At 34.9% G+C, this 8,218-nt stretch overlaps 1 non-coding gene across 1 annotated transcript; it reads left to right on the plus strand.

Moving 5' to 3' along the window:
• Nucleotides 1-7,431: 7,431 nt before the first annotated feature.
• Trnav-cac (transfer RNA valine (anticodon CAC)) lies at nucleotides 7,432-7,505 on the plus strand. The gene has a single exon. It is a non-coding gene; the product is annotated as a tRNA-Val (tRNA).
• Nucleotides 7,506-8,218: the final 713 nt, after the last annotated feature.

An 8,218-nucleotide genomic window follows, 5' to 3' on the forward strand; every position in this document is an offset into this window, starting at 1 on the left:
ACTGGATTTCCATGATTAGATTTGTTGTATACATTGTATATTCTGAAAGGAGCTAGGAACCTATGAGTGGAACTATATTGTAAGGGTGCCTGATAAGGGGGTCATAATTTAAAACCACATAAGAAGAGTTTGTTGATTCAGGAGCACTCTCCTAAGATACAAGATTCAAAACACTGGTAGTGCTGCCAGTAGATTGTGCAAACCCATTATTAGTAGGGTGGTTCCTAAAAAGCATTGGAATTGAAATGGCCATGGTAAGTGAAATTGAAATACCAGAATTGTGGGATATGGTAAGGAAGGGATTAAAGGGCTCAGGGACATAAGCATGTTGGAATAAAGTAGATATGAACAGAAGTTCCTCCAAATTATATTCCATGAAAAAGACTAGAGCACACATCATTTACCTAGTCATAAAGAATGAATTTACTGAGGGAAGTACTGTAATCACTAAGACATTCGATAGTATTGTCCTCTACCATAGGGCTAGATTATAGAAGATGCTGCTAAATATTTTGACTCATTGGTTACATTGGGAGTACTCTGAAACAATAGAAGTGAAGTGCCAGTTTCTAACTACCAGAAGCCAAGGGTTTACATAGTTGCAAAGATAGGCAAGGAAACAAAGGCACCAGGGAGGTTGGACTTGTAGAGTGTTATGGAGATGATTAATAGAACATGGTGTCCCTATGGGAAAAAAGATGGAAAGCTAATGAGTATACCATTCTGCTTGTATCAACAGAAAAAATCAACTCTGGATACACAGGAGACTGAGGGAAGTCACTCAAGTAAAAAGTAGGTGCAAACCCTTGCTCAATTGCTAGAACTAAGTCAGTTTCTAAACCCTTAAACTAAGTATCTGTGGAGTTATAATCACACTGCAGATCTCCAGGTGAACATGATATTCAAACTCTGTGTCCAATGGGAGTTAAGAAAATAGAAATAATGAATATAACAATCTTAATAGTTGCAGTGCAAGTATCGAGACATTGAACATTTACTATTGATTAAACAAATAATGGAAAAGAAGGAAATGTTCTTAACTATAGGAAAACTGCGTGTACCAAAAGCTATAGCAATCACCATACTTAATATCCAAAACAATTGAAACCACAATTGACAATGCCATTCACTGGGATAATGGGGATCTTGGAATTAATATGCCTAGAAATAAAAAGGTATGGATTTATTTTATACCTAGGCAATGCAAAGGACTCAACCATTAAACTTTCAAAACTAATATGAAAATTTAAAAATCTAAGCAGACTTCTCCATTATCACACAAAATAACAAGTATTGTTCTATACAGTGGCAAAAGTCCAAATCCATAAATTATCTTTATATAGACACATACATATATAGTAACACACATATATAATAATTATAAGAAAAAAACATAAAATAAGTCATGCAGAAAATGAGAGATACACCTTATTTCTTGATGAATACCAATACAGTTATTTCAAATGAACCCATATATTTGAAAGCTATTCCAAACAATATCCAAACATTTTTAAAACAACTTTTAAAAATCTTTTTAAACATGATGTGAAAATTTGTCATTAAAAAGTACACATGAAAAGTATTTAAATTCTAACAATTTAAAGAAGAGGACAGCAATGGTACAGTAATACACAACTGCAAAAAAAGAGACTCTGGAAACAACCCATCAGACATAGGAATTTGTATTTAACAAACATGGAATTTTTAACTCAGTGGGGGAAAAGATGGAATATTTCATTTTATTGGTGTTAAGAACATAGGCTCTCATGGTTTTGGAAAAACCATGTGTCTCTTATATCATCCCCCCAAACAAATGTAAGATGGGTAAGTACCAAAGGTAAAAATCAAAGCTATACACATTCTAGAAAACAAAGGTGAGACTGATTTTATGACCAGGAGATAGAGAAAGATTTCTTAAAGAAGATAAAAATAATCTTAAAGTTGAAGACTAAGTTGACAACAGACACATTTAGAACAATATATAGCAAGTAAAGACAATAGTGAAGAGACAAACTGGAAGAAAATATTTAAAATTTATATAAATATCAAAGATAGGCCTGAGGGTTTGCCTAGCATGTGTGAGGCCCTGGGTTCAATTCCAAGAACTGAAAAGAAAGAATAAATAGGGGACTGGGGTTGTAGCTCAATGGTAGAGCACTTGCTCAGCACTTATGAGGCACTAGTTTCAATCCTCAGCACCACATAAAATAAATAAATAAAAATAAAGATATTGTGTAAAAATAAGAATAAATAGCAAAGATAAATATAGTAGTCATATGTAATAATTTAGTGCAAACTATTTAGTGAATCTAATAAAACCGATACTTTTATAAAACCAATACATTTATTGCATTTACCTAGAGATAAATGCAGAATAATCTTGGAAGCATTAATTATAATTAATAATAAATGAGCATATAAGCAGCAATAATAAGTTAGTTTTTCATGCATCAGATTGGTAAAATGAAGAAAAAGCACTAGCAATATTAAGTCTGGGTAAGAGAAAATATTTTACCATTACAGGTAGTAATGTGTTATATAGTATTGCATTTTTTTTAAAAATGTTTTTTTTAATTTTGTATACTTGAGATTTATAACATGGTGTTATAGGTACCTATAGATAGTTAGATGTTATTATAGCAAAGTTGATTTTAAAATATCTATCATCACAAAGATAATTTTTGTGTGAAGGAGAATCTAAAATCTACTTGTTTAACAGAAATCCTAAAACAATATAATCTTATGAACTTTAGTTGACAAGTTGTATATTAGATCTCTAAATTGTTTATCCTAAATATCTATTTTATCTCCTTTAACTCATGTCTCATTTCCTCTCCCCTCCTCCCACCCACCTATGGAAACCACTGTTTCTTTCTCTATTTTTTGTTCAACTGAGTCTTTAAAAATATTTCACATGTGAGATTTTATAATATTTTTCTTTATGTGTCTCTTATTTCACTCAGCATAATGTCCTCCCAGACTGTCCATGGTTTGGCAAATGGTAGAATTTCCTTCTTTTATAAGACTGAACTATAATATATAAGCACTAATACATATATACATGCATACATACATATATGAGGCTAAATTAAACATATATACATGTATATGTATACATATATGCATATGTACATATATATATGGCAAATATTCTTCTTTCTTTATACTTGATGAGCATTTAGATTATTCTCATATCTTGGACCATTGTGAATAATGCTGTAAATAATACAGATATCTTTACATGGTGGTGTGCTTTCACCTCCTTTGGGTATAGCTCTATAAAAGATTACTGAGTCATATGATAGTTCTATTTTTAATTTTTTTAGGAACCTCCATACTGTTTTCCATAATGGATGCAATAATCTATATACCCACCAACAGTGTACTAGCATTCCCTTGTCTCCATACCTTGACTGACATTTGTTATCTCTTCTCTTGTTGATAATAGCCATCCTTAAAATACGAGGTGATATCTCATATTTGAGGACAATATAGCAATATTATTAAATTTCTAATATTTTCTGGCCCAATAATTACATATCTTCCTATGTGTCCTAGAGAAAATTTGCAAAAATGTACAAAGAGGCGTATAAATACAGCATTGTTATAAAAAGTAGAAATTGGAATATTCAAAGTGTCTATCTATCCATTGGAGAAAAAGCAGTTGTGGAGTAGACAAAGGGGAGTGAAGGGAAGAGAGGGGAGATGGGGAATGGAAAGACAGTAGAATGAATCAGACATAACTTTCCTGTGTTCCTATGTGAATACACAACTAGTAAAGAAACTCCACATCATGTACAACCACAAGAATGGGGACTTATACTCCATGTATGTATGATATGTCAAAATACACTCTACTGTCATGTGTATCTAAAAAGAATAAATAAAAAAAAAACAACCTGATATCTCTATCCATTGTTTTGAATTATTCTTTAAGACATACTGTTCAGTGGAAAAATCAAATTTCTCTATAGTATTCTATATTGGTCTGTGTGCTCTGACAAATAGATGCCAAGATTGGATTAAAGGGTCAGTTATGCTTCCTCTCAGGGGTCTGTGAGGCACAATCTGTGGCCACCAGAGCATCCCCATAATTATATTGCACAGTTATACTTCCTTATAGGTTTGGGAAGCAACTCCATCACAGTTTCTGTGGACCTCTCATCCTGAAGTGAAAATGAAAGGAGAGAAATTATGGGCAGTAGTACTGGGTTCACAAGTGGTGTTCATCTTTTTGTCCTTCACTATCCATTTAAATTCCCTTCATCAACAGCTATCGTTTTGGCAGGGTTTGGTGGCTCAGCTGGTGGTATGACCAAACCTTCATTCCTGAAGGAACTGAACCCTTGATCATCATATCCCTCTCAGTTCAGGATCCCCACATTTTTGTTCAGTTACAGTGGACAAGAGAGTACTAGAAGGACCATGTGGGCTTCATATGTACTTCTGTTCCCTCATTGTATTGTCGCAGCCCTATCTATCCCTTTCTCCGAAGCAGAGCTGATAGCTCTGTCAACCTGATGACTCATTTCTCACCTGGTAGCCTCTAAGTACAAGTCCAAAATGCTGAGAGAAGAGGTGAGACAGTTATAATTTGTAGATCTATTGGACACAGATTGTGTTCCCTGACAAAAGTGCACCAGGAGAACTCTTGGAATTAAGATTCCTGTCTAGTGTAGAGTCCAGAATTGAGTTTGAAATCTGTAGTAGGTGAACAAGAGTGATTGCAAGTGGGGGTGACACTTGTCTCTGTCCCTAGGTTCCTAGACCCCTATATCCTCCCTACTGAGGACAAAGTGCCACATAGGGTTCTATGATTCAATATATACATCAAATCAGTTTCATTCATGTAGTTATTGCTATTATGCAGTGGTCAATGACAAAGGCTGCCTATGTCAACTAGCTGAATCATTTTATTTACTTGACTTTCATTTCCTCTTCTATGGTATATACTTTCTGATGGGATTACTATAAGATACAAAAATCTTCACATTTGTGCCCACTCCAATGTGTTAAAGCACATGCCTCTACCTCAGACCTCCTTGTCTGATTTTCCAATCACTGTCTTTCTAACCAGACACCTAAGATATTGACTTCCCCCCAGGATTCTGTATACATCTTTACTTTGGTTTGTCTGCCTTTCAACACAAAGCAGATGGTCAGATATACTGAAACACAGCTCATTGAGATTTTCCATTTCTACATTATTTTATGGCCACTCCTAAATGTGACAATAATGCTGCTTCCATCTATTTTTGGCTTGCACCTACATTTTGGTTTAGGCCATCTGTAAACCAAAGTTTAGTTTTTCCATTCATTTTAAACTGGTCATTTGGAATTCCCTATACAGCTGTGTGCCAACTTGGGCACAGGAATTGATGCAACTTTGGTGAATATCATAAAGGCTTGGACTATATACCATGTTTCTGTTTAGACTTTCTCTTTTGAGGAAGAAGAAGAGAATTGTTACATCATACATTCACCATATTTTGGTACTCCTACGGTGACCACCTCTTCAGTCAATGGTTTTCAGAGTTCAAAATTGGTTGGAACTGGGAACTAACCAAGGAACCCCTAACTTTATTGGCGTGATCATACTCCAATGAAGCCTTCTGCTTCTCCATTTTTTAAAAGATTTAAATGTTAAGAGCACACTTATGGCTTCATGTTTATTTACCCTTAGGAATATCATTGCCTGTTAACCATCTCTACAGTCACCTGAAGATTGAGCCCTATTGACAACCCTTTTAATGTTGGTGATCATTATGGTAATTGCCTTCAGTCTGTTAAGTGCTGCAAGCTGATTCTGTTAAATCATGGTCATATAATATCATGAATATTAATGAACATAGCTCAGTGACTATTTCCCACCATTATCCTTGGCCTACTGAGAAGAGCTACACCCAAACTTCTCAGTGATTCAGGAGTCCCTCTGATCAGTGCACTCCTTGGTGAATGTGTGTCCTCTGGGCCCTTGAAAAGAATGTAATCCTCTCATATCTTCCAGTTTTACATAATCTGTCCATGCCAGCAATTACACTTTCTTAAGTTTCTTTTCCTCACTCCCTCCCTTCCTTCTTTCCTTCCTTTCCTTCTTTCTTTTCATATTCAAGTCTCTTCTCTAGAGAGCTCTGGAACTCCAAAAAATACTGAACTGTAGACACAATATTGGGGAGAGATAGTCACAAAGTTAATTGAGCAAGATACTTTATGGAAACTGTACTGGGAATGAAAGGGCAATACCCACATTCAGAGGCAGAGAGAACTGTTTCCAAGTTTGGACTGGAATGGATGTAAGAACTAGCATGGTCTCTTATTTCAAATAGCTGTCCCTATGGAATCTTCATTGTCCTCTTTCTTCACTAGTTCAGGTGAGCTCACACTTTAAGACTCAATAAAATGTCACATCTTGTTAGCTTCTTTATTATTTCAGATACTGTCCAGAGCAATTCATGTGTTTCTATTTTACTAAGATTTAGCCTTTTTTTCCTAGGCTTCCTAAAACCATCTAGTGATGAATCTGCCCCATTCCCTGGGACTTTTGCTGGAGTGTTAATCCCATATCCTGAATAAATTCCCTCAAGTCCAAGAATTTTTGCCTATTTAGTTGTATGTTCTGATCTGCCTAATCATGCACCCTCAAAATGCACTCCTAAAGCCACTCCCTAGATTTCTACCAGAACATGGAATCTAGTCTTTGTAATTTGTAAGGTCCATGGATTCTTTCCTCCTTCATCAGGACTAGATTGTTCCCATTGCATTACAATGAGATTTAACTCTAATTTTCAACCTGCCATCCCAGAGAAGAGGTAGGGGTAGTTTATAAGTGGCCACCTGTTGCCTTTCATGCATAAAAATTTTGCAGCATCTTCCAGAAAGTGAAGGTGGAAGTTCTAGTCCTTAATAGGAAGGATGGGCCACTTCTACAGGCAAAAATAAGAACTATAAAGATAGAATTGACAACTGATTCAACAATATCACTTCTGGATATATAATAAAAAGAAATTAAATCAGGATGTTAAAGAAAAATCTGTATGCCTATGTTCATTGTAACATTATCCACTATGACTAGATATGAAAACAGCGTAAATGCCCATCAACAAAAGGACAAATGGACTCTTTTAAACGTAGTGTATATTCAGCTTCAAAGGAAGGCAAGTCTGTCATTTGTAAAAATATGGACATTATAAGGGAAATAATCCAGGCACAGAAAGGCAAATGACATACAATCATATGTCAGATGTCATTCATACTAGAGTAGAATGATGGTTATAAGAGCCTTGGGAGAGGATGTATGAAAAGAAGGAATGCTGGTCAAAGGTTATAAATTTCAACAAGATTGGAGGAATATGCTCATGGATATTTATTGTATTACTTGGTGAGTGTAGTAATAACAAGGTATTATATTTTAAAAATCATTAAAAGAGGGGCTGGGGATATAGCTCAGTTGGTAGAGTGTTTGCCTCACAAGCACAAGGCCCTGGGTTCAATCCCCAGTACCGCAAAAAAAAAAAAAAAAAAAAAAATCATTAAAGAGGATTTTAAGTGTTGTCTCTTCAAAAAATGGTAAATAGATAAGGTAAGGCATATGTTAGCTTGAGTGAGTCATTCCACACTGTGTACATATTTCAACATGTCATATTGTACGTGATATATACAATTATTATCATCAAGCAAAATAAATACATGTAAGTGGATTGAGCTCTCTAATCAACATAACTTGAATGAACATTCTTCAAAGAAGAAATGGCACATAAGCACTTCAGAAAATCCTAATATAATTAATCATATTGAAATGAAAGTCAAACCATACTGGTTATCTCTACTAGGATGGTAATATTTTAAAATAGAAATTAGTATTGGTGAGGTTTTTGAGAAATTGAGATGCTCACTCATATTGGTGGGTATATAAAAGGATGCAGCAGCTGTGGCAAAATATTGGTGGGTCCTCAAAAAGCTAAACATATAATTACCACATAACCCAATAATTCTACCCTTAGGTTATTACCCAAAATAATTGATAATAGTGGCTGGGGATATAGTTCAGTGGTAGAGTGTTTGCCCTGCATTTGTGCATCTCTAGTTACAACCTCAGCACTGAAAAAGAAAAGCACTGAAGATAGTGATTTAAACACTTGTTTGATAGTATGCATTGCAGCATTATTCACAGTATCCAAAAGGCAGAACCCATGTTCATCAACAGATGAACTGATAAGCA

Source organism: Sciurus carolinensis, chromosome X, assembly GCF_902686445.1.
Source record: "Sciurus carolinensis chromosome X, mSciCar1.2, whole genome shotgun sequence".
NCBI classification, from domain to species: domain Eukaryota; kingdom Metazoa; phylum Chordata; class Mammalia; order Rodentia; family Sciuridae; genus Sciurus; species Sciurus carolinensis.